This window comes from Suncus etruscus, chromosome 20, assembly GCF_024139225.1.
Source record: "Suncus etruscus isolate mSunEtr1 chromosome 20, mSunEtr1.pri.cur, whole genome shotgun sequence".
NCBI classification, from domain to species: Eukaryota; Metazoa; Chordata; class Mammalia; order Eulipotyphla; family Soricidae; genus Suncus; species Suncus etruscus.
Genome location: NC_064867.1, coordinates 26389028 through 26416906, shown reverse-complemented (window position 1 = coordinate 26416906; position 27879 = coordinate 26389028). Strand labels below are relative to the sequence as shown.

Below are 27879 nucleotides of genomic sequence, written 5' to 3'. Positions count from 1 at the left end.
TTTGTTTTGTTTTACCTCCAAGGGGTCAGTGTGGGGACCATCTAGTTCTAGGCACCTTCACTTGCTAAAAACAACCAGGAGCTAGTGATAACAGGGGATCCAAGTATATTCAAGGTTATGAAAATAGAAAAAACATTATTGTTTGGGAAAATTCACAGCCACCATAATGAAATGTAAAAGATTTCACATCCTGGAGCTAATTCTCCACAAGATGATCATCATTTTAAAGTAGGTCAGATTCTGGAGCTGTGTGTCTCAAGATAGTGCCGAGAATTAGTGAAATTCAAATATTGTTATTGTCCTTGCCTTTAAATGGTTTTGACATGAAATTTTAATTAGTTTTCAAAAGGCATCATCAGAGTGTGGCTGGTTGCTGAGGGAATTCTTTAACCCTGTCTTTGTGTTTCTCCTGAAGGTCAGAGCAGCAGAGCCAATTTATGGAAAGCTGAAATCTCCTTTTCTCTGAATACTTGGCTAGTGCAGGAGTTGAGAAGGAAGGACGACATGGAAGAAAACGGTCCCAGAAACCTGCACAGGAAGTAGATCACTTGCCTTGCATGCTGCTGACCCCAGTTTGATCTATGGCACCACATGTAGTACCCCTACTCCAACTACTGCCAGAAATGGTCCAAGCCTTCACCTCCCCTCCCCCCAAAAAAACCAAAAAGTAAAAATTCTTGACACCTGGCTCAGAGCCACTTATTGTCAAAAGACTGATGTAGAATATTTTCATGGTACATGATCACTGTCCCATCAAGTCTTAAGACAGACACAATCTTGTGTATACCCCCCAAATGACACACACCCTCTTCCAGCTCAGGTGAGCTCTTTATCAATTCCACAGTTATCCTCCAACTATTCTTTCTTTCTTCTAGTGTAAGGGCTGGAACACAATTCCAGGAAAGGAGCTTGATCTTTCTAAAAGACAGATGTGTGGAAACTCCCCCAGGGCAAGGTAGAAATTCCTGTAACGATGGCTCATTGTAGAGAACTTCCTGGTAGAACTATCATGTGATATCTTGTACTATTCCACTGCCTCAGAATGTCTTAGCAGATTTTATGCCCTTATAAGAAAATGTTAAGTCGTCCCCTACCCCCTCTCCCCTCCTTATGGTATATAAAGATTGACAAAGAAAGCCACAAGGTCCTTTTGCCTGAGCCTGGTTACAGCAAGGCACTGGACCCTGGCCAGTCAGAATAAACTGGAGCTTACTTGTGTGCCTTACAGAAGTGTCCGTCTCTTCACTTCCCCTTGCCAAGACCCTTTGTCATAGGCCTGACAAACCTAACATTTGGCGAGCCAGCCAGGAGGCCCACTTTGGTCCGTCTCTGCGGGTTGGTGAACCGGCAGCGCCTGGTAAGCTCCAACCTCTCTCTCTCTCTCTCTCTCTCTCTCTCTCTCTCTCTCTCTCTCTCTCTCTCTCTCTCTCTCTTCTTTTTGGTTTTCAGAGTCTTCCTCTTTGTCTTATTGCTGCTCTTGTTCTTTTATGTGATCAGACCGTGTTTTGCATGACTGAGGGCTCGAGTCCCCCTACTTGAAGAAGTTCCTAGTGGTAGCGAGTCGATGGACTCTAGTGCTATAGGTCATGGGGCCTGGAGGTGCCCCAGGTGCATAATAGGCAGTGGGAAGGCGTTCTCACCACCTGAGTGTGGACAGTGTAAAGGTTCGGGTCCAATTTTGGTTTCTTGCTTCTTCTTGTTGCCCATTATTTTTGTTGAGTCATTATGGGTCAACAACAGGCAACCCCTTTATCCCTTACTTTGGACCATTGATCTGAGGTCAAGAGCCTAGTGCAGAATCACTCATTGGTCGGAAAGTAAGAGCCCAGGAACTTTCCTTCCCGGTCAAGAAAGGGAAGTGGCAGATCCTCTGTGCAGCAGAGTGGCCCACTTTTAAGGTTGGATGGCCAGCTAAAGGGTCATTCCATCGTGACTTGATTCTAAAGGCTAAAAGTGTTAAGGGATGCATTCATTGGGAATGTTCCAGTGTGGCATCATTGTCAGTCTGTCATTGTCAGTCTGTCTGTTTTTTTGTCTGTGGTTCTGTGTTCCGTGTTTTCTTTGCCTGATTTAAACATGGAGGGAAACTCTAGGAAAAATGCTACCTCTCCTTAGGCCAAAAATTATGTGTTAAGCTGGCTTTGTTATTCTAGGGATATGGCAGAGGGTGTTGGAGATCGTAAACCCCAGATTTCTCAATGGCCATCGGGGATAAATTTTCCCTGGAGAATTTCTGGACTTTGCAATCACCCAGCTTTCTGCCATGTGTTAGTTAAGGCCAGAAAAAGATGAACAAGTGACTAGAGAAAGGATCAAGGCTAACTGGTCGCTTTTTGGCTGGAAGAAAAAAAAATTGAGCGTTTAAATTTCTGACTTACAAGTCTCTTAGAATGAACAATTGGGTGAAAAATGTTGCAAGTTATTGTGGTTGGCCTTTTTAAACAATATTGTTAATTTTGTGAATGCATGTTATTGTTAAAGTATCTCAATTCCATGTCGAATTTATCTCACCAAACTTAGTGGTGGGTTTTAAGGTAGCTTTAATGTAAAAATCTTGATGGTACTAGGTTGTAAATACCTAAAGAAAAAGGAGTCAATAGAATCTAGTCCCGCTAGGTACAAAAATATTCAGCAAAGTAATTCCAAATTGGGAGCAGACAATTTAAAACTCTGTTCCTAGGGCCCTAATGCTGGGTTCTAGGCTGTAAATTCGGAAGGCTGGTCCTTAAGAAAAGGCTGGCTCTGAGTTGGGTGAACATGGTGGTTTTTAGCAGCAAAACCACTCCTAAAGGATGAGTGGAGAAGAAGTTAAAAAGAGAAGGAGCCAGAGAAATAGCATAAAGGAAGGGCATTTGCCTTGCATGCAAAAGAAAGTTAGCTCAAATTCCGGCATGGTCTTAAGAACTGCCAGGCATGGTGGCACATGCCTATAGTCCCAGCTACTCTGGAGGCTGAGGCCGAAGGATTGCTTGAGTCCAGGAGTTCTGGGCTGCCAATTGGGTGTCCGCACTAAGTTTGGCATCAATATGGTGACCCCCCAGGAGTGGGAGACCACCAAGTTGCCTAAGGAGGAGCAAACCGGCCCAGGTCGGAAACAGAGCAGGTCAAAGCTCCCATGCTGATCCGTAGCGTAGTGGCTGAATGCAGAAAGTTTAAGAATGTGCAAAAGGGACCAAGAATCAAACTAAATGATTAAACCTTGGTTAAATTAGTTAATGTATTGCATTAAAACGAGTTTAAATGTTTCAAAACATGTTATAGTGTTCTCATGTTATTGGGTGGGGTAATAAGAAATCTTACAAACATCTAAAAGATAAAAGCTAATTTTAAGGGAAATAGTCAAGAATTTAAAAGAATCAGAGTTTCAGTTTAAATTTTTTTTGAAAATTGGTTATTGTTAATTATAAATTCTTTAAAAGTCTAAATCTGCCAGAAGTATTGAGCATTCTTCCTGGTATTCAGAATTAATTTGGGTAACGTGAATTGCTGGTGCCTTCTGCCTGTAAACCAAGGCCAGAAGACTAGTAAATGTCTATTTTCTATATGTAAAATTAAGCATAAATAAAATGTTATTTTACAATTTTTCATTATTTGCTACCAGGAACATTAATATTTGTATCACAAGAGGCTTTTTGAATATGGTCATGGTTTAAAGAATTAAAAATATAAAATATTTTGTTGTAGAAAGGGTCTAGAATTTTCTGTGCAAATTTAAGTAATATTTGCCTTTTCTCTTTTCCTAGAATCTTTTAGTACCATTTTATGTCACAGCATATGTTGCTTTGCACAAGGTACAAGCATATGGCTTTCTTCTGTGCATGAGGAGTAATCTCCATGCAGACAGGAAAAATTAGTGAGGGGACCCCAAAGTCCTCTTTCAGAGAAATAATTGGAGTTGAGGTGGTGTGACAAGCAAGCACCCTTAAGCATTTGGCTGTGAAGACCGGGAAGATGCCAAGATGAATGGCCTGAGTAAAGAAATTGAAGATTTCTCTAGGAGTTTCTGAATCTGCACTAACTGTCCACAGCCTGTGGGCCCTGCTCTCATCTTCAACCCTCAATCTCAAGAAAAGGAAAAAAAAAAAGAGGATTTGAGGTCAGTCTCGTCCAAACCTGAAAAGGAGAGGAACAGACAGACAATAATATTCCCCTATCTAATTAATCTAATCCTTTTCAGCTGTTAAGACTGCAGAAGCAAACCTGTTAACTGCTCATTTAGGGAAATAGGAGATTTCACCCTATCTAAAAATTGAAACTAAACCCCTTGCCAGCCTGAAGTAGCTACAGAAAATTGATCTTTGACCACATTCCCTTCTAGGGTGATGAAATCTCTAGGGAAAACATGAAGCAGAATGGTAATCAGAAAAAGCTACCAGGGAAATAAGGGGAAAAGAAAGGCCACAGAAATTAATAAACCAAGTTGACAATTAAAATTAACATTATGCCTATCTATCTCAAAGGTTGAAGCAGGTAGCAAAATTACTAGGCATAAAATTTCTTCATCTTTGTCTAACCCAGTGCAGGAAAGGCAACTGAAGTTTAGGGCTCTATTGTTCTCTCTACCCCAAACAGCCCTTTAAGTTGCAGGATTAAAGAAGAGGAAGCAGAAACCTCCTTATCTTCGTGGTGGAATTCACAGCCTAAATAAGAAGAAAACCCTGAAGATCCAGCTGAGTCAGCTCATAGAACCAGATCAGAAGGCAGATAGTCCTGGTGTTCCTGCAGCAATGACCATGACTGCACAGCAATTAGCAAGAATGACACTCTCTTACCCAGACTGTGAATAAGGGGGGTTGTGGGCCTGGCTACTGGGAGTGCGGGCGTAGCAATCACCTTAAAGAGCTATAAAAATTGCCTCAGCAACTGATGTCCAATGTAAAAATGGTGTATCAGTCTATTAATGACTTACAGGACCAAGTAGACTCCCTAGCGGAAGTGGTCCTCCAAAATAGACAGGGTTTAGATCTAATTCTGGCAGAACAGGGGGGGACTATGCATAGCTCTGCAGGAGGAGTGTTGTTTTTAAGTCAACAAATCAGGAATAGTGAGAGATCGCATCCGCCGGCATCAAGAAGATTTAGCCAAAAGAAAGAAGGCCCTACTTGAAAGCCCTGTATGGTCTCTGTGGGGAGGTATCCTTCCTTACCTACTCCCCTTATTGGGACCCTTAGTCGCCTTACTAGTCATTGTAGCCGTGGGGCCCTGCACCATCAGTCAACTCACAGCTTTCATCATTGCCCAGGTAGGAGAGGTAAAACTTATGGTGTTAAGGCAACAATACCAGGAGTTGGCCCCCATGACTCCCCAATATCAAGAGTACCCGAAGTTGGACACAGGCTACTAGAGGCTTCTAGGATTAGAAGCTCCCAAAGAAGAAGTGGGGATTGTAAGGGCTGTAACACAGTTCCAGGAAAGGAGCTTGATCTTTCTAAAAGATGGATGTGTGGAAACTCCCCCGGGACAAGGTAGAAATTCCCATAATGACGGCACATTGTAGGGAATTTTCTGGTATAACTATCATGTGATATCTTGTACTTTTCCACTGCCTCAGAATGTCTTAGCAGATTTTATGCCCCTATAAGGAAATGTTAAATCGTCCCCTACCTCCTCTCCTCTCTTATGGTATATAAGGATTGACAAAGAAAGCCACGAGGTCCTTTTGCCTGAGCCTGGTTACAGCAAGGCACTGGACCCTGGCCAGTCAGAATAAACTGGAGCTTACTTGTGTGCCTTAGAGAGGTGTCCGTCTCTTCACTTTCCCTTGCCAAGACCCTTATCATAGGCCTGATGAACCTAACGCTAGATACATTTTCTTTCTGGGGTTAGGAAAAGTGGAACTTTCCAGAAGTGCTCTGCTGTGTCCTTGAGCGTGATAAACTCAGGAATCTTCTCAGAAAGTCAGTGATTTTTCTCTCACCCTATTACTGATTTAACATCAAACACAAAGAATATGGAACATCTCTTAGGATAGAGGAACAGGTCAAAGACCCAGGGGAAAAGAGAAGTCTAAGAGGTGTATGGATGAGGAGCAAGAAGACATCTGTAATGCTTACCTTCTTAAGTCCTATTCAACTTAATTCAGGAATTATCCATGAATTAATGGATTTTCCATTCTTAACTCACTGATGAAACAGGAAAAAGGCCAGAAAGGTAACACATGGTAACATAACCAAGTCACATCAGAGCCAGGACCTAGAAAAGTCTTGATTTCTTTTTTATTCCACTTGAATGAATAAGGAAAGAAGGGGGAGGAGAGAGCATTCTGACTTTTGTTTCAAGATGGGTTTATTCCACCTGACTAACAGGTTCTTCCCATTGATTTGGCACCAAGAGTTAATTAAAATGGTCAAAGGTCACAGTTCAGCACTATCTAGAATATAGGAAACCTGAAGCTTAAATTGAAAGGGCCCTTAATAATCTATGATTAATGTTAGATAAACAAGTTTTAAAACCCATCAACCCATTAAGTAAAAGCTTTGCTGCCCAAACATGGCAATTTCCCAAACACCAAATCAGTGATTTGCAACATAAATAAAGCAATCAGTGATAGAAATAGAGGCAGAATAGCAATAGCAAGCAAAATCCACTTTAGAAGTCTGCTGCCAAAGGGAACAGGGGGAAACATTTTCCAGCTACGATTCTGACAGAAAAATGAGCTGAGAACAAGCCAAAAATTATAACCCCTCGCTGAAACCTGGAGGTCATGTCACTGTTTCTTAGTCAGGTGGGTAGATCAACAGCTGCAAAGGGCCCATTCAGAGAGAATTCAGACCAGTGAATGATTGATGGCATATTCTGAAAGCCAGCCAGGATACAAAAGTTAAACTCACTCAGAGGAGTTGTTGTGAAATTTTTCAAAAATGGGAAAAGCCTTTGTTCTGTCCCTTCCATGGACTCGTTCTACCTGTGTGTGGCTCCTTGGGATCCCACCTGGACGCACCCATGTGTTTGGAAGTATCAGAATTCCTTATGGTATTCCTTAAAGAGACAGATTTCCCACATCATCAACATGAAACACAAGTGGTGAATTAGAATAACCCAAGACCAAACTGCAACAAAAACAATGATGAGGGCCTGGAGAGATAGCACAGTGGTGTTTGCCTTGCAAGCAGCCGATCCAGGACCAAAGGTAGTTAGTTCAAATCCCGGTGTCTCATTTGGTCCCCCGTGCCTGCCAGGAGCTATCTCTGAGCAGACAGCCAGGAGTAACCCCTGAGCATCGCCGGGTGTGACCCCCCCTCAAAAAAAAAAAAAAACAATGATGGGAGCAGCGTGCAGTACCATCATGCTTAGTTGAGTCTTTTTAATTTGGGACCAGACCCAGCAGTGCTCAGGGGTCATTTCTGGCAGAGCTCCGGGGGACATAAGTGATGCTGGGGATCAAACTTGGGTCAGCAGTGTGCAAGGCAAAATGCCCTACCCAATGTACTATTGCTCTGGCCCAGCTTAGTGTGTTCAAAGTATGGGTGTTTATTTTATGTTTAGTTGGCTGATTTGGGGATCACATACAGTGGTGCTGGAGCAGGGACTTCTAACACATGATATTGCTTAGGATTCCTCCCTATGGTACCGGTGAAGGAAATGGGAAGTCTGTATGAAGCCAGGGTCTAATGAATCTGAGTGTTTTCACATGCAAAGTACACACTCAAGTCCTTTGAGCATCAACCCCTAAGAGATGGTTTTCCTAGAAAACTAGTTAATCCTCCTTTTCTCTTGCTAATGATCTTGTCACACCCTTCAGCTGTTAGCAACTTACTGTTTGCTCAATGGAATGCCAGATAAAGATAAAGCTTTATACTCATATTTATTTGGGGAGGGAGCAAACCCAGTTCTGTGCAGAGGGAGTGGGGTCTTTCCTGGAGATGCTCAGGGGACCAGGGGCTGCCAGGCATTGACCCAAAGTCAGCCATATGCAAGATAAAAGACTTAGTTCTTAAATTACTGCTTTAAAATGAGCATGGTGGAGTCCCACTTTCTAGCACTGCTCACCAACCTCTTGGATCTTTCTCCCAACATTTTGGAGAACTTTTATCTTACTTTTTTTTGTAATTAGAGTCTTATAACATTTTCTTTATTAAAAAATTTAAATGCTTATGTTGAATTGAAGAAAGTTTTTTTCTACTTTTACAGTGCCTGATTGAGTCTGAAAATCAAATGAACAGATTAACAGGATAAATGGACTGATAGAGGTTTCATTCAATGTTCATCTCTACCTGACTGACTTTGAAGACAATGAAGTGAGCAGAACAGGAAGTTCTATACCTTTCACACAAAGGAACAGACTTGTAAAGAACTGATAAGGCAAAGGTCTTGGACTGGGGTAGTCATAGGGAAGATATAAGTTCTTTTATAAAAAAAAAAAAAATCTTCCCAAACTAAGTCACTTTGATAAGTGAATTATATTGAGCTGAGGTTAAATAAAGCCCTGCAGATTTCTGAAAAACTGACTATTGCCCTTAGCTACCTCAAAGAATAAAAATTGAGGAGTAGAAACACAATTAAGGTTTTATTGTAAATAGGGCCCCAAGGAGATAGCTCACAGGCTAAAGTACATGCTTGTAAATGGGAGGCCCAGGTTCATTCTCTATCCCCTACTTACTGCCAGGTGTGGCCTCAAAACTAATATGTGTGTGTTTTATTTATTTATTTAGGTTTTGGGGCCACACCTGGCTGTACTTTATTATTTTTTTTGTTTAAGGGCCACACCCAGCTACCCTTTTAGTTATTCTTAGTTCTGTGCTCAGAAATCACTCCTTGTGGACTCAGGAAACCATATTAGATACCAGAGATCCAACCTGGGTCAGCTACATGCAAGGCAACACCATCACTGCTGACCTATTGCTCTGGACCCTGACTGTGCTTATTATACCATATACTGGGGATCAAATCCCAGTTGGCTGCATGTAAGGCAAGTGCATATGCTATCTCTTTGTCCCCTGTATTTGTTTTTGTTTTTGTTTTTTTTTTTTGATGGGAGAATTGACTCACACAGCTGAGGGTTACGGGAGAGTATTGAAAAGGGAGGGGAATTGGGGATAACCTTTCTAATGTAAAATCCTCTCCATAAGGCTGTGCAGATAACCAGTCAGCACATATGCTCTAATATGCAAGTTCTCTTCCTCTTCCTTTGGAGTTCCATGCCCTATTACATCCTCTCATTGTCCTTCTAAGTTTTTATTTCTAATTTTTTTATAATACCCATTCTTCTCATTACTTTCAGTTTTGTTTTTAGTTCTAATATCTGTGTGATATTAATTGATTGCTCTACCAGCCTGAGAAGACCTCAGAAGAATGAATGTGGAGGGGTTCTTTATTTCCTCTACATCCGAAATGTGCCATTTCAACCCAATCTTATGGGCTCAATGTCTTTGGGGAAGTTCTATATTATTTCCTATATTTCTAAATTATTTCAGAAGCCATCAGGACCCTCAGTCCTTCCTAGATGCTCTGTGTGTGCAAATGCTGCTGGACCATGGCCCAGCCTGATGTTCCTCTCAGTCCCCATCCAGGTTCATATTTGACAATACTTTTCCAACCCCCACACATCCTCATATTCCTGTTTGAAATCCACGAGTGTTCCTATAGACTTGGCATGTCCCCATGACTCTGTACCAATAAAATGTGGGGTCATAACACACTTGATACATTAGCAAAGATTCCACATCCCACCAGATACCTCTCCACTTCCAACATCAGCCCCAAACTAGTCTAAACATTAACAGACCTTTGTATAGCACAGTATTAATTGCTGTCATCAGAGATAATGACAGAATGAAAAAAGACAGTGGTCCAAATAGGAGGCCAAAAAACAGTTCAGGTACATACTTAACAATATCAGAACTCCATGATCTGATTAAAAAGATCTTTGGAAAAGGCAGGAAGAGAGGGACACACACACACACACACACACACACACAGAAAGAGAGCGAGAGAGAGAGAGTACAGTGTAAGTCACTTGCTTTTCATCATGTGGCTTGGCTAATCTAGATTGGATCCCTAGCACCACATACTATTCCCTGAATACTATCAACAGAGATCCCTGAATACAGAGATAGAAGTAACTCCTGAGCAACACTGGGTTTGTTTGGGACAAAGACATTGAAAAGTCACATATGAAAGGAAATGAAACAACACAAGCGGTCAAATTCCTCATGTACACATAAAAATCTTTTTCATAGCAATAATTTCCTTCAACATCAATGAACTAAATTCTTCCTAAAACAACACAAAGTAGAAGGATAGCTCAGTAAACAAAATTCAACCTTCTGTTGCTTATAGAAGACACACTTAAACTCTCATAATTAAAATAATGAAGCACAGAGATAAAGATAGAAAAACATTCAGACAAGACAATGTCAGATAGAAACCAGTGAGAATGGCATATATCAAAAAGTCTAGAAGTAAACAAGTGTTTGCAGGGTTGTGTTGAGAAAATGAATCCTCATTGTGGCATCTGGTTTAACCTTTGTGGAAAACATTATGAAGATTTATCAGAAAAGTAAGAATAGAATTTTAATATGATACATCAATATCAAAATTTAGCCTCTATTCCAAAACAAATATTAATTCTAAAGAATATGGGCATGCCCACATTCATTATAGTAATAAGTACAGTAGCCAATATATGGTAACAACCCACCCACATAACAATGGATCAAGAAATTATAGCATACTGACACAATGGAATATGATGTGGCATTAATAAAGATTGAAAGAGAACTTCTGCATGTTCTCCACCTTCTAGGTGAGGCTTGCCTTGGCTAACACCACTGAACCTAATCTGGAATGGGAGGAAGAACTCTTCCCTTATAAGTCCCAGTAGCCTCCACAGCCAAATAGTGCCAGACTAAGGCCCCCCACTATAGCTCCTGAAGCATTTGGCTGTGTATGCAGCCATGATGCAAATCTTTTCAGCAAATTACATGCTGCTCACAGTTATTCTTCCTATTATTTGGTGAAGATGGGCAAAGAAGAAATATAATCCTTCCCCCAATGCCTGTTTGCCTAAGTTTTCTTTTGAGATGTTAATCCCACTTGGATGATCAGACCTGCCCACACTGAAGATGGGGCAGGCTGTTTTAAATAAATAAATAAATAAGTAAATAAATAAATAAATAAGTAAAGCTGGGGGAAGCTAGAAGAGAAAAGACAGGCTTTCTATTTCCCTCGTACATTCTCATTATTAGGATAGTTCAAAAGGTGTTTATTTATCTAACTAAACTCATCCCTGTTTGTGGTGAGCTTCATGAGATGAGCTGTAACATACAGCTCTTTTCTCTTTCGTATCTGAAAGTTATTATTGCAAGAATGTCTTTCATTTTTCTTAAAACCCATAGATGAGTGAGACCATTCTGCATCTTTCTCTCTCTCTCTGACTTATTTCACTCAGTATAATAGTTTTCATGTACATCCATGTATAGAAAAAATTCATTACTTCATCTCTCCTGACAGCTACATAATATTTCATTATGTATATGTACCACCGTTTCTTTAGCCATTCATCTGTTGAAGGGTATCTTGGCTGTTTCCAGAGTCTTGCTATGGTAAATAGTGCTGCAATGAATATAGGTGTAAGGAAGGAGTTTTTGTATTGTATTTTTGTATTCCTAGGGTATATTCCTAGGAGTGGTATAGCTGGGTGGTATGGGAGCTCGATTTCCAGTTTTTGGAGGAAACTCCATATTGCTTTCCATAAAGGTTGAACTAGACGGCATTCCACCAGGATTGAATAAGAGTTCCTTTCTCTCCACATCCCCGCCAACAATGCTTGTTCTCATTCTTTGTGATGTGTGCCAATCTCTGGGGTGTGAGGTGGTACCTCATAGTTGTTTTGATTTGCATCTCCCTGATGATTAGTGATGTGGAGCATTTTTTCATGTGTCTTTTGGCCATTTGTATTTCTTCTTTGTCAAAGTGACTGTCTATTTCTTCTCCCCATTTTTTGATGGAATTAGATGTTTTTTTCTTGTAAAGTTCTGTCAGTGCCTTGTATATTTTGGAGATTAGCCCCTTGTCTAATGGGTATTGGGAGAATAGTTTCTCCCACTCAGTGGGAGGCTCTTGTATCCTGGGCACTATTTCTTTTGAGGTGCAGAAGCTTCTCAGTTTAATATATTCCCATCTGGTAATCTCTGCTGCTTTCATTTGCTTGGAGAGTGCAATTTCCTCTTTGAAGATGCCTTTAGTCTCAATGTCCTGGAGTGTTTTACCTACGTGTTGTTCTATGTATCTTATGGTTTCGGGTCTGATATTAGAGGTTTTTTATCCTTTTGGATTTAACCTTCATACATGATGTTAGCTGGGGGTCTAAGTTCAATTTTTTGCAAGTGGCTAGCCAGTTGTGCCAACACCACTTGTTGAAGAGGCTTTCTTTGCTCCATTTAAGATTGCTTCTTCTGCCGGCGAGATAGCATGGAGGTAAGGCGTTTGCCTTCCATGCAGAAGGACAGTGGTTCAAATCCCGGTATCCCATATGGTCCCCCATGCCTGCCAGGGGCGATTTCTGAACATAGAGCCAGGAGTAACCCTGAGCATGCTGGGTGTGACCCAAAAACAAACAAACAAACAAAAAAAAGAGACTGCTTCTTTTTTTATTAAAAATTAGGTGATTGTATGTCTGGGGAACATTCTCTGAGTATTCAAGCCTATTCCACTGATCTGAGGGCCTGTCTTTATTCCAATACCATGCTGTTTTGATAACTATTGCTTTGTAGTACAGCTTAAAGTTGGGGAAAGTAATTCCTCCCATATTCTTTTTCCCAATGATTGCTTTAGCTATTCTAGGGAGTTTATTGTTCCATATGAATTTCAAAAGTGCCTGATCCACTTCTTTGAAGAATGTCATGGGTATCTTTAGAGGGATCGCATTAAATCCGTACAATGCTTTGGGGAGTATTGCCATTTTAATGATGTTAATCCTGCCAATCCATGAGCAGGGTATGTGCTTCTATTTCCGTGTGTCCTCTCTTATTTCTTGGAGCAGAGTTTTATAGTTTTCTTTGTATAGGTCCTTCACATTTTTAGTCAAGTTGATTTCAAGATATTTGAGTTTGTGTGGCACTATTGTGAATGGGGTTGTTTTCTTAATGTCCATTTCTTCCTTATTACTATTGGTGTATAGAAAGGCCAATGATTTTTGTGTGTTAATTTTGTACCCTGCCGCCTTGATATATGAGTCTATTGTTTTTAGAAGCTTTTTCACAGAGACTTTAGGGTTTTCTAGGTAGAGAATCATGTCATCTGCAAACAGCGAGAGCTTGACTTCTTCCTTTCCTATCTGGATTCCCTTGATGTATTTTTCTTGCCTAATTGCTATAGCAAGTACTTCCAGTGCTATGTTGAATAGGGGTGGTGAGAGAGGACTGCCTTGTCTTGTGCCAGAATTTAGAGGAAAGGCTTTCATTTTTTCTCCATTGAGGATAATATTTGCCTCTGGCTTGTGGTAGATGGTCTTAACTATATTGAGAAAGGTTATTTCCATTCCCATCTTGTTGAGAGTTTTGATCAAGAATGGGTGTTGGACCTTATCAAATGCTTTCTCTGCATCTATTGATATGATCATGTTATTTCTATTTTTCTTGTTGTTGATGTTGTGTATTATGTTGATAGATTTACAGATGTTAAACCATCCTTGCATTCCTGGGATGAAACCTACTTGATCATAGTGGATGATCTTCTTAATGAGGCATTGAATCCTATTTGCCAGGATTTTGTTGAGGATCTTTGCATCTGTATTCATCAGCGATATTAATCTGTAATTTTCTTTTTTGGTAGCATCTCTGTCTGGTTTAGGTATCAAGGTGATGTTGGCTTCATAAAAGCTATTTGGAAGTGTTCCTGTTTTTTGATTTTATGAAAGAGTCTTGCCAGGATTGGTAGCAGTTCCTCTTGAAAGGTTTGAAAGAATTCATTAGCAAATCCATCTGGGCCTGGACTTTTGTTTTTGGGCAGACATTTGATTACTGTCTTAATTTCCTCAATAGTGATGGGTGTGTTTCGATATGCTACATCCTCTTCATTCAACCATGGAAGATTATAAGAGTCCAAAAATTTATCCATTTCTTCCAGGTTTTCATTTTTAGTGGCATAGATTTTCTCAAAGTAGTTTCTGATTACCCTTTGGATCTCTGCCATATCAGTAGTGATCTCTCCTTTTTCATTCCTAATACAAGTTATCAAGTTTCTCTCTCTTTCTTTGTTAGTTTTGCCAGTGATTGATCTATCTTGTTTATTTCTTCAAAGAACCAACTTCTGCTTTTGTTGATCTTTTGAATTGTTTTTCGGGTTTCCACTTCATTGATTTCTGCTCTCAGCTTTGTTATTTCCTTCTGTCTCCCTATTTTTGGGTCCTTTTGTTGAGTATTTTCTAATTCAATGAGCTGCATCATTATGCTATTCAGGTATGCCCCTTCTTCTTTCCTGATGTGTGCTTGCAAAGCTATAAATTTTCCTCTCAGTGCTGCTCTTGCTGTGTCCCATAGGTTCTGATAGTTTGTGTCTCCATTGTCATTTGTTTCTAGGAAGGTTTTGATTTCCTCTTTGATTTCATCTCAGACCCACTGGTTATTCAGTATTAGGGTGTTTAACTTCCAGATATTAAAGTTTTTCTTCTGTGTCCCTTTGTAGTTTACATATAATTTCACGGCCTTGTGGTCAGTGAAGAAAGCCTGCAAAATTTCTGTCCTCTTGATATTATGGAGGTATGTTTTATGTGCTAGCATGCAGTCTATCCTGGCCATTTACTAAAGGATCTCTCTTATGTTCAAGATCTTCAACTATTATACTACACTACCTTCATTCAACTAAGCTTATCACAATTGTAATAAGCCACGCTCTTGTCATGGGCCAGGCATGGCACTAGTTTTTTGCGTCCATGATTATACTGTGAACTATCGACATTTGTGAAAACATTTGAAAAAACAGAGCTGAACCGGAGAGATAATACAGCTGTTGTGGTGCTTGTAGATTAACCACTGTACTATCTCCTCGAGTTCAATTCCTAATATCATATCTAGTCCCCCTTAACACAGCTAGGAGTGATCCTTGAGTACAAAACCATTATTAAAATATGAGCACTTCTGGGTGGCGCCCAACACTTCAACCTCCATAAAGAATCCCCCACCCCTTCCCCCAAAATAAAACACACAGCCTCCCTACTTGTTATTAAAATTATCCTGTTCTCAGTTTGGACTCATTCCCTGGGCTTTAAGTAGACATGATTTTTCTGCACCTGAGGAGTTACCATACTAAATCCTCACCACCCTAACACAGAAGGGGCCCCAGGCAGGACATGGTTTTGAGCAAAATGGTCTCATAGATTACAGTCGTGCTTCTCAAAAGTAAAGTATTTATGATAAAATAGACACACTCCAAAGAAAGTAACAGCATGAAAGTATTTTCATGTTTCCCTGGTATAACAAGAAGTGGTCACAGATGGTACTTTGGACCAGGTCTGAGACAGGGAATGCAGGAAAAGGCTGAATTGTCAAGCAGTTTGGAGGGAAAAGTGGCTGCACTTATGCCCTGAAGCCTCTGCCTAGATCTCAGAAAATTTTCCAAATAATGACTGGGATATTTCATAGGCACAGCTGACGGCCTTAGCATAGATCTTTTTCCTCAAACCCATTAGGATGGTAAATGTCACTAAGAAAATCTATATCCCCACCATCCTTATGAAGTTGTGTCATCTTTCTGTGACCACCTGGACAAGACTTGATCCAAAGGTGAGTGTAGAATAGAGACCACGGGGTGGGATTGTGAGTCCAAGAGTCTACCTTATCCAACCGATGAAGTATGGGAAATGCTGCTGATCAGAGTATACACTGCACCTTCTTGGTTTCCAGGCAACGGAACATGACCAAAACAATGGGGTCTTGGGGTGGAGGTGGTGGTCCTTCTAGGTATAGGCAGGACCATGATGGCTCTGGAGGCCCAACAGCTTCTCTCTAGCCCTGTTCCTTATTGTAATATAACAAGGTGGTAGCAGTCTTGTTTCTAGCTCTCCATAAGAACCTAAAAATGTGGCTTTAAAACAATTTTTACACTCAATATTTTTACACTATTTGATATTTGAGTTATTTTTTCCTTTATTTAAACATCTTGATTACATATATGATTGTGATTAGGTTTTAGTCATGTAAAGAACACCCCCTTCACCAGTGCAACATTCCCACCACCAATGTCCCAAATCTCCCTCCATCCCACCCCACCCCCACCTGTACTCCAGAAGGCTTTCCAGTTCCCTCATTCATTCACATGATTATGGTAGTTCTCTGTGTAGTTATTTCTATAGCTGCACTCACCACTCTTTGTGTTGAGCTTCATGAAGTGAGCTGGAAGTTCCAGCCCTCCTCTCATTGTCTCTGAGGATTGTTGCAAAAATGACTTTTATTTTTCTTAAAACCCATAGATAAGTGAGACTATTCTGCATCTCTCTCTCTCTCCCTCTGACTTATTTCACTCAGCATGATAGATTCCATGTACATCCAGGTATAGAAAAATTTCATGACTTCATCTTTCCTGACGGCTGCATAATATTTCATTGTGTATATGTACCACAGTTTCTTTAGCCATTCGTCTGTTGAAGGGCACCTTGGTTGTTTCCAGAGCCTGACTATTGTGAATAGTGCTGCAATAAATATAGGTGTGAGGAAGGGGTTTTTGTATTGTATTCTTGTGTTTTTAAGGTATATCCCTAGGAGTGGAAAAGCTGGGTCGAATGGGAGCTCAATTTCCAGATTTTGGAAGAATCTCCATATCGCTTTCCATAGTGGTTGGACTAGACGGCATTCCCACCAGCAGTGGATAAGAGTTCCTTTCTTTCCACATCCCCACCAGCACTGATTGTTCTCATTCTTTGTGATGTGTGCCAATCTCTGTGGTGTGAGATGGTATCTCATCATTGTTTTGATTTGCATCTCCCTGGTGATTAGTGATGAGGAGCATTTTTTCATGTGCCTTTTGGCCATTTGTATTTCTTTTTTTATCAAATCGTCTGTTCATTTCTTCTCCATATTTTTTGATGGGATTAGATGTTTTTTTCTTGTAAAGTTCTGTCAGTTCCTTGTATATTTTGGATATTAGCCCCTTATCTGATGGGTGTTGGGTGAATAGTTTCTCCCACTCAGTGGGTGACTCTTGTATCCTGGGCACTATTTCTTTTGAGGTTCAGAAGCTTCTCAGCTTAATGTATTCCCATCTGTTGATCTCTGCTTCCACTTGTTTGGAAAGTGCACTTTCCTCATTGAAGATACCTTTAGTCTCAATGTCATGGAGTGTTTTACCTATGTGTTGTTCTATATACCTTATGGTATCAGGTCTGATATCAAGGTCTTTGATTCATTTGGATTTTACCTTCGTACATGATGTTAACTGGGGGTCTATGTTCTCATTTTTGCAAGTGACTAACCAGTTCTGCCAGCTCCACTTGTTGAAGAGGTTTCCCCTGCTCCATTTAGGATTTCTTGCTCCTTTGTCAAAAACTAGGTAATTGTATGTCTTGGGAACATTGTCAGAGAACTCAAGCCTATTCCACTGATCTGAGGGTCTGTCTTTATTCCAATACCATGCTGTTTTGATAACTATTGCATGTAGTACAGTTTAAAGTTGGGGAAAGTAATGCCTCCCATTTTCCTTTTCCCTAGGAGTGTTTTAGGTATTCTAGGGTGTTTATTGTTCCAGATGAACTTTATAAGTTTTGATACACTTCTTTTAGAATGTCATGGGGATGGCATTAAATCTGTACAATGCTTTGGGGAGTATTGTCATTTTAATGATGTTAATCCTGCCAATCCATGAGCAGGGTTTGTGTTTCCATTTTCACGTGTCTTCTCTTATTTCTTCGAGCAGGGCTTTGTAGTTTTTTTTTTTTTTTTGTATAGGTCTTTCACATCTTTGGTCAAGTTGACTCCAAGATATTTGAGTTTGGTTGGCACTAATGTGAATGCGATTGTCTTCTTAACATCCATCTCTTCCCTATCATTATTGGTGTATAAAAAGGCCATTGATTTCTGTGTGTTAATTTTGTAGCCTACCACCTTGCTATATGAATCTATTGTTTCTCGAAGATTTTTGGTACAGTCTTTAGGGTTTTCTAAGTAGAGTATCATGTCATCTGCAAACAATGAGAGCTTGACTTCTTCCTTTCCTATCTGGATTCCCTTGATATCTTTCTCTTGCCCAATCGGTATAGCAAGTACTTCCAGTACTACGTTGAAGAGGAGTGGTGAGAGTGGACAGCCTTGTCTTGTACCAGAATTTAGAGGAAAGGCTTTTAGTTTTTCTCCATTGAGGATAATATTTGCCATTGGCTTGTGGTAGATGGCTTCAACTAGATTGAGAAAGGTTCCTTTCATTCCCATCTTGCTGAGAGTTTTGATCAAGAATGGGTGTTAGACCTTATCAAATGCTTTCTCTGCGTCTATTGATATGATCATATGATTTTTAGTTTTCTTGTTGTTGATGTTGTGTATGATGTTGATAGATTTACGAATGTTAAACCATCCTTGCATTCCTGGGATAAAACCTACTTGGTTGTAGTGTATGATCTTCTTGATGATGCATTGGATCTTATTTGCCAGGATTTTCTTGAAGATCTTTGCATCAGCATTCATCAGGGATATTGGTCTGTAATTTTCATTTTTGGCAGCATTTTTGTCTGGTTTTTGGTATCAAGGTGATATTGGCTTCATAAAAGCTGCTTGGGAGTGTTCCCGTTTTTTCAATTTCATGGAAGAGCCTGGCTAGTATTGGTAGTAACTCCTCTTGAAATATTTGAAAAAAATTCATTAGAAAATCCATTATTTATTTTATTTAGGGGCCACACCCAGAATTGCCCAGGGATTACCTTTGGCTCTGCACTCAGTGTTTGGGAGACCACATGGGAAGCTGAGAATCCAACTCCTGTCTGCCAATTAAGGCAAGCACCTTACTTACTATACTATCACAGTGGTCCCAACTCTCAAGTTTGGAGATAGTATGCTGAGCTTCATACACTTAATCAGGGCTTCAATCCCTAGGCACCACTTGGTCTTCTGAGCACCAATTGGATGCAGTTCTGAAGGTTCCCAGAGCATTGTTGACCCAGAGGCCCTCACCACTGTAGAAAGTGGCTCTGTAATGCCTGGAAATATAGGGTCCAACCAGCATCCTATCCTTGGTACCACTAGATCTCAGCACTGCTTGGGAACATACCTCTCCAGAAAATATTACAAATGAAATCAGGCCTAAATGAAAAACAAACAAACAAACAACCCACTCTGTTGGGGAAGAGGAAAAAGAAGAAAAGGAATTCAGAGGTTTATCTTTTAGTCATTTGAGACAGTCTCGCCTTATAATTTAGCCATGAACTTAAACTTACAGAAATTTCAAGGTTGCATATAACATAGTAGTCTGTAGATAAGAAATATGACATTCCTAGGCTATGAAACTTGCTATAAATGCATTTGAGGTCCCAGGACTAAGTTTCTATCAGAGGAGGAAGGAGGGGCTTCTGAGCTTACGGAGCCGTAGTCATGTCTACACACATGAAAACATGTGTATTTTGGGGGGTAAAGATCCTTGAGATTCATCCTCTTTTCAGAAACTCCCAACCCACCATGCAAGGAGGTACTTAAAGAAGGTTGTGGGGCCAGGCGGTGGCCCTGGAGGTAAGGTGCCTGCCTTGCCTGCGCTAGCCTAGGACGGACCGCGGTTCGATCCCCCGGCGTCCCATATGGTCCCCCAAGCCAGGAGCGACTTCTGAGCGCATAGCCAGGAGTAACCCCTGAGCGTCACCGGGTGTGGCCCAAAAACCAAAAAAAAAAAAAAAAGGGGGGGGGGCCCGGAGAGATAGCACAGCGGCGTTTGCCTTGCAAGCAGCCGATCCAGGACCAAAAGTGGTCCCGGTGTCCCATATGGTCCCCCATGCCTGCCAGAAGCTATTTCTGAGCAGACAGCCAGGAGTAACCCCTGAGCACCGCCGGGTGTGGCCCAAAAACCAAAAACAAAACAAAACAAAAGAAGGTTGTTAGGGCCTAAGAAATATGAAAATGTTCTCAGCTTCCTTAATGTGGGACAGCAAATGTGAGAGTAATGGCTTGTTTCCACAGGTATATCTCAAGAGTTTAAGTGCTTGTGTCAGAAGATTATGGGCTATTCAGTGAGTGGGAGCTTCTTGGATCATGGTCTTGTTGACTTTGGTCAATGTAAGAATATTTGGGCTCACAGGTGCCCCTTACATTCTCAAACTCTGCACAACACGCTCCAAGGAACTCTGATAGAGCCAGCTTGTTTGAAGATTGAAGGCAGATATCAGCATTTTGGGGAGTCACTTTGCGATATCTTACCCTTCTTACAAAAGGGTTTTCAGTCATAATCAGGATTCTCATAATAACCAATCATAAAAGAAACATAGATGGTAAATGTTTCTATTATTGAGTAGCATTTGTAGACTCCAACCAGTAAAATCAAATTTTAAATTAAATGTCATTTTAACTAAAGAAAATTAATTAATATTTTTCATTGTATTTATGCAAGTTCTTAAAAAAGAACTATCTACTTCCTCACAGTAATGAAATAAATGGTACTTCTTTCTCTGAGCCTTATCTTCTGCAAATGTCCATCATTCATCAAAATGTGTCTCCTTGTATTAAATAGAACAGCGAGAGTTGTCTTCACTTACATTTCATGGGACAGTTCTTTCATTCATTTTAATTTGGAAAATCTTATTTCACTCCAAGTAGCAGTGAATAAATCATTAAGAAAAGTTTTAAAGAGAAATTGGACAGATTCATAAAAGTCCTGTTTTACAATAAATGGCCCCAAATGACATTTACTCCCTTTGTTCTTCATGCTTCTTCTCAGTAGCTTCAAATATCTCTAATGTTATAACTACATAAAAATATTTTTACCTGAAAGTTGCTGGGCCAGAGAGCACACCATAGACTGGAGCATTTACATAGCCTACAAGAAGTTTAGGTTTACCCTTCTTACAAAAGGTAATAATCAATCTATCTCTGGCACCACAAGGTCTCTTGAGTACCACCAGGTGTGGCTCAAACACCAAAAAGTTAAAATTTAAGAAACAAGCAATCTAAAATACTCCTAAAGTTATGGTACCAGAACTATAGTATAGCAGGTGGGGCAATCCCTGGCATTCCATATGGTTCCCCGAGATCACTATGAATCATTCCTGAGCACAGAGCCAGGAAAAATTACTGATCACTGCCAAGTATGCCCCCAATATAGATAAATCAAGTTATTTTCTATTTAGTAAACTATTCCAAGGTTTTCATTTTCTACTAAATTTAGATGTAAATGACTGGACATAAAAATTGAGAGAGGAGGACTGGAAGTTCCAGCTCACAAAAAGTGATGAGCTTAGTTAGAGAAATAACTATATTGAGAGCTATCCTAACAATGAGAATGTATGAGGGAAATAGAAAGCCTGTGTAGAGTACTGGTAGGGTGGGGTTGGGAGGGAGAATTGGGACATTGGTGATGGGAATGATGCACTGGTGATGGGGGTGTTCTTTACACGACAGAAACCCAACCACAATCATGTTTGTAATCAAGGTGTTTAAATAAAATATTAAAAAAATTGTCATGCTCTCTTCAGCAGCACATATACTAAAAATTGGAATGATACAGAGAAGATTAGCATGGCCCCTGTGCAAGGATGACACAGAAATTTGTGAAGTGTTCCATATTTAAAAAAAATATATTGTCAAAATCTTTGATCCTGGGCCAGAGAGGTAGCCTGGAGGCAAGGCATTTGCCTTACATCCAGAAGGATGGTGGTTTGAATCCTGGCATCCCATATGGTCCCTGTGCCTGCCAGGTGTGATTTCTAAGCACAGAGCCAGGAGTAACCCCTGAGCACTGCCAGGTGTGACCCAAAAATCAAACAAAACAAAACAAAACCCAAAAACCAAAAAAAAAAAAAAACAACAAAAACTTTGATCCTTGGTACAGTAAACTAGTTTTAGAAACTAGTGCCTACTGAAAATGATCAAGGTATACAAAAATCATCTCATGAGTTTTTTCTGGCAACAAGACTCCAGCACTTATTGCCCTTGCTCTGTCTTTACAAGTTGACTCTATTTCCTATGCAATTGCCTGTGTCTTTACCTTATGGACTTGTAGCACTCTTCACATTCTTCTCCAAATGCCTATGCACTTAAGTTCAAAATATAATTTGAAAGTTTGGTGCTTCAGAATGCATTCAATGCATGTTTCAAGACTGATTTAGTTTGAGAAGATTTTTTTTTAGAGGGAGAAAACTTGCATTCAGCTTCTTAGTTTATTTTGAATCTCCCGTGTTGGCAAAGGTCTTGAAAACATGAGCTGCACTGAAGTGATTTGAACTGATTAACATTAGTATCAATCCACTTTTGAGATAAACATGCATAGCTGAGTTCATGTAGGTATGAGTCCAATTGTAGAATGAAGGATCTGAGTTTCCACTAACATTCAAACACAATAAGGGCTAGAGAAATAATATAGTAGATAAAGCACTTGCCTTGTATAAGGCTGACCTGGGTTTGACCATAGGACTGCCATAGTCATCTGAGCACTTCCAGGAGTGATCCCTGAGCACAGAGCCAGGAGAAAGTCCTGAGCATTGCTGGCTGTGGCCCCAAGGCCAAAAAGGAAAAAATCAAAATAGTACAGTGGGTATTGTGCTTGCCTTGCACACTATTCATCCTGGATATCTCATTCGAGCACTGCCAGGAATACTTCCTAAGTGCAGTGCCATGAGTTAACCCTGTATGTCCCCAAACCAAAGACAATGAGAAAAAAAAAAACTCAACAGAACTCCCAGAAATTTATTAGATTTGAGCCCAATGAAAGAATTTTTAGAGGAAAAGTTTATTATCACTAACATTATCAAGTATGATCTAGGTGTGCTGAGAATAAAAAAATAATTTTTTGATTATTTTGAAGTAACACTGGTCTATAAGAATGTAAATGTTGGGGGCCGGAGAGATAGCATGGAGGTAGGGCGTTTGCCTTTCATGCAGAAGGTCCATGGTTCAAATCCTGGTATCCCATATGGTCCCCCAAGTCTGCCAGGAGCAATTTCTGAGCATAGAGCCAGGAGTAAACCCCTGAGCACTGCTGGGTGTGATCCAAAAACCAAAAAAAAAAAAAGAAAGAAAAAAAAGAATGTAAATGTTTTCTTTACATGACTGAAGCCCTTAATTTGTAATTAAGGTGTTTAAATAAAGATATTAATAAAAATAATGTGATTTTTTATATGTTTGGGGGAATTATAATAATACTTCATGAGGCTATTGTGAGTTTATCCATGCCAAGTCCCTGTAGCTAGTAAGATAAGAATTTGCCAAAAAAAATTAGGTTATTGATTGTACTTGTCAGAGAGGTCTTACATTAAAGTGAAAGAAGACTAAGGAATTTACTGACTACGTCTGGGAGTATTCACAAAAAAATTAATATGTGAGAATAGTCAGATAGAAGGCCTATTCGGAAGATCTTAATGCCTCCCAGTAGTCTGGAGGAAGAAGTTCTGTGGCTCACATATGCTGTCTTTTCTTCTGTTCTTGAGAAATTCCATGTGGGTGTTTCAGATAGGCAGAACCCAGGTGTGGGTTCTGCATCTAGCTTTAAGAGAGTCTGGGAAAGGATGTCTTCTTAAACTTTTGTCTTTTGTCAGGGAGAAGGGCATACTTTGGGAGTTCCCTACCCCACTAGTGAAAAGATATTAACTTACTGGTTAGCTACAAAGATTAAACACAAATTGTTGTTTATATCAGGGGAAAACAGAGAAGAGGCGCCAAAGATAAATTTTTTAGGTTTGGATGATAGACTCATTCAAGGGATTCCTGAAACTTCTGGAGGTGTCTCCCTAAATCCTCATGTTCCTATCTGTGGAAAATGCACTTAGATATTGGCCATGGTGAAAAGCCACGTTTTTTAATATTCCTTGACATAGGCATGATCTAAAAACAAAGGACACCCAAAGATCCTGTAAAAGTGATGAAAAAAATTACTTAATTTAATAATGCCTTGATATTTATTTTTGGAAATGGTCAGGGCATGAATATCTTCAGGAACTTTACTATTTAACAACGTTATATTATTGTCATTAGCCTCCAGATCCCAGAGCCAGCCAACATGTGCAATATGAAATTATCAGGCACTTTGCAAAAGGAGGAAATAAGAGGCTGGAGCAATAGTGCAGCAGTAGGGCATTTGCCTTGCACTCGACTGATCCATGACAGACCTTGGTTCGACCCTTGGAGTCCCATATGGTCCCCCAAGCCAGGAACGATTTCTGAACACATAGCCAGAAGTAACCCCTGAGCATCACTGGGTGTAGCCCAAAAACAAACAAAAGAAGGAGGAAAGAAAGACCATCAGGTAGAGAAATAACCCAAAAGCAGCAAAGGATTTCATAAAAGTCTTTAAAGCTAGCTGGGCTTCCATTTCCTTCTATTTTAGAGGGAAAAGGAGAAGAAAGTTAATTGCATGTTGCAAGGGCTCCTTCAGGCTTTCCTTCTGAATTATTATAAAAGACTGTGAATTTTTCTAATTTTATCACAGTATATTTCTTTATGGAGTTTGTATGTCCACGCATGTTATGTCTAAATTTTGCTGACATTACAAATGTGTTTCAATAAGACTGCAATTTTCTTTTCACATGGCTTATTTCTCTCACTAAACCTAAGAGAATTTCACAAGTTTTAACATCTTGACACTAAAAATGACCTTTGTGCAGTAAATGGGATTAGTGAAGACCCCGAGGAAACTGTCCAGGGATGGGAGTGGGGCAAACTTTAACCTTTGGCTGCTTCAGTCCTCATTCAGCTGCTTGAAGGCTAAGGTCATCAACAAAGCCACCACCTATAACCTCATCATACCTCTGTCATATGTTGACTCTTCTAGAAGCTCTGGCCTATGCCAGTGGACAAGTAAAGGTGAATATATCAAAGCACTCTTGACTCATAATTTCACAGGAATTATCCAGTGAAGAATGATATGAATCAGAGAGGACAAATATCATGACAAGGCAGAGAAGAGTAGGAGACCAGTGTCCATCAATAGGTGGTTGGTTGAAATGTGATTTAATCATACATTGGACTTTATTGGTTATTAAGAAGCCATAGAATATTGACTCCATGAAACTTCATGGAGGACTGATAGAAACATGCTGGATGAAAATCAAGGAGATCATGCTGTATTAACTTTTTAAATAATGGGTTAATCTCCCACTGTGTCTTTGGGGTTGAGGCAAGGTAGAGAAACAGGAGTTGACTGGAAGGTACATGAAAGAACCTTGTGGGGTGATTATAGTGTTATCTTGAGTGTTTGGGATTATACAAATAACACAAGTAAATACTTGCTAGAGGGGTGCATTTCCTAGTATATAAACTTTATTGTAAAAAAAAAAAGAAGAAAATGCCAATCCTTCAGCTAATACCACATTGATTGTAATATGTCAGAGTCATTGTTATCTGCAATTTAGCTTGAATTACATAAAAAAGATAAAGGAACCTCTGGTACCAAAAAGGAAAAACAAGATGGAATGATGGGAGAACAAAGGAATGGTATGAATCAAAACATTATAGAGGATCGGAGAGATAGTGCAAATGGGCTGAGTACATGATTTGCATGCAAGAGTCCCAGGTACACACTGCTATCATGTGGTTTCCTAAATATCACTGGGAGATACCCCTAAATCCAGAGCCAGAACGTGCCTTAAAGCATTGCTAAAAATGAAAATAATATGCAGAGCAAGTAGGGCAAAAAGAAAAAAAAGTATAAGTGGAGCCATGTATAATTCTTTAGAGTGCTTTTCATTTATTTTGAGACTCCCCCCCATCTTCTGTTGGTTTCTAGAGGTTTCTTGTATCATTTTGGTGGGTGCTGATTTTTTTCCTCAGATGCTATTACTCTCTACTAAGGTCTTCCATTTAGTTTTTTATTTCACCTACTAATCTCTTAAATTCTGTCACTTCCAATTATAGTTTTCCCATTTTCATGCTCAAACTTTCTTGTAGCTGTACCATTGTTTATTTGAGCTCATCAATATCCTCATCAAGATATTCCTACAGTCATTATCTGAGAGATTAAATATCTGGTTGGTGCTATAGAATCTACTGGGCTATTTTCTTTACTCATTAAGTCTGGAATATTTCTCTGCACCTTCCCATTATGTGTGCTGTGGCCTGGGGTTGAATCTTGGTAGTTTATCTCCCTCCCTTTCTCCTTCCCTATCTCTCTAAGAGATTCTTTTTCCTTTCTTGCTGGGCCTAAACCAACAAATTATTTTCTGCTTCTGGTTTATTGTTTTGTATCCTGGAAAATCACAGAGCTATTTTAAGTCGCAAAGGCCCTGCCTCTCTTAGCTATAATTCGAAGCTCTAAAATTTCTTACTAACACCATAATCTTGTGAGTCCTATCCTATTCCTTCCCCCATTTCAACTCCATCCGTAGCCCCTATGATAGGTGGATGGATATAAGAATGAATTACTATTGGCCCCAAATCCCTTGGGGGCATCAATGGTTTAACTAGAATTTGTAGTCCATTGAGGTATAGAGTAAGTTCACTGCAAAAGGTATGCATATATGTATACCCTGTGAGTTGTGAGGCAGTGATCAAACATGGTTTTTGTAAATCTGCAAAATGGTTCAATCTGTAGGCGAAGATACATGGCCTACCAGGCTGATGTTTACCTATATGGCATGACCCCTCAGGAGTAGACCCTGAGTAGACAGGGTTGAAAGGAGCAAAACACATCTGTGAACAAAGGAGTGGAAATGGGGGATGGGATCCCTGTGCAGGGTGCAACCAGAGACCATGAGTATGCTCTGTGCAATAAGATGTTTGAAAGTCTATAATAGAGCCTTTGAGAAACAACAGCGAAATGACATTAACATGCACACAATTAACATCAATTATTTACTGTAGATATTTAGGAATGCTAGAGTAGGGAAGCATCAAAAGAGAGTGAGTGAGGGGCCAGAGAGATAGCATGCCCAGTTATTTGGTGCCACCAGGTCTTCCACTGTAATTTCCCAATTAGGAACTGGTTATCTGGTTATCCTCCAATGGAAATCGCTAAAATAAAATGAATTCAAGAATCTGGGAAGTCTTTTTTTCTCTCTCAGATGATATTATCTTTGCTAATATCAAATGAATTCAAGAATCTGGGAAGTCTTTTTTACTCTCTCAGATGATATTCTCTTTGCTATCTACCCAAGCAATTAGTTCAAACACTATTTGTTAAGATTTGTAGACACTGGAAATAGAAAAAAAAAAAAAAAAGAATGAAGCATTACTTTATTTTAAGCAGCTTAATTAAAGTCTTTACTTTATCTACTTATTGCTTTATTCTAAAGTGTTTTTGCAATGCCCAACTGTTTTGGCAGAGCGAGAGGAATGCGGATTATTAATCATGGCTCTCATAACTACTGCACAAAGCAGTGAGTGCTTAGGCCTTCACCCATACCTCTTAGGAGCAGAAGTTTCCCTATCAACATTCCTCAAAGACAAGCAACTTCGGAGTAAAATATTCTCATGAATCATCCGGAGCAATTATCAGCCCCCTTTCAGCGTTTCTGAGTCATTACCTAAAAGCAGATCTAACTTCAGCTGAATTTGAGAGGAGAGGAGAGACTTACACTGAAATATTTTTCTTCTCTCTTAAAAAGTTCTGGTTCCTTCAGGGCCACGCCTGGTTAATCGGGCCTTGGGGGGAGGGGGTGAGAAATTCCTCCCTAGGCATCCAAAAACTGCAGAGCCTTGGCTGGGCCCAGAACACTCCGAATGCCAGGATTTCTTGGTGTGTTTGCCTGGTATGTTGGGGGCTCTGGGCAGGACAGCTAGCCATAGGACCCCTGGGCTGACCACTTAGTCCAGGGGAACAAGATTCCCC

The 27879-nt window shown here is 40.0% G+C and overlaps 1 non-coding gene across 1 annotated transcript; it reads left to right on the top strand.

Annotated features, from left to right (window-relative positions):
• The first annotated feature begins 21582 nt into the window (after positions 1 to 21582).
• LOC125998350 (U6 spliceosomal RNA) lies at positions 21583 to 21690 on the top strand. Its single transcript, XR_007491940.1, has one exon. It is a non-coding gene; the product is annotated as a U6 spliceosomal RNA (small nuclear RNA).
• Positions 21691 to 27879: the final 6189 nt, after the last annotated feature.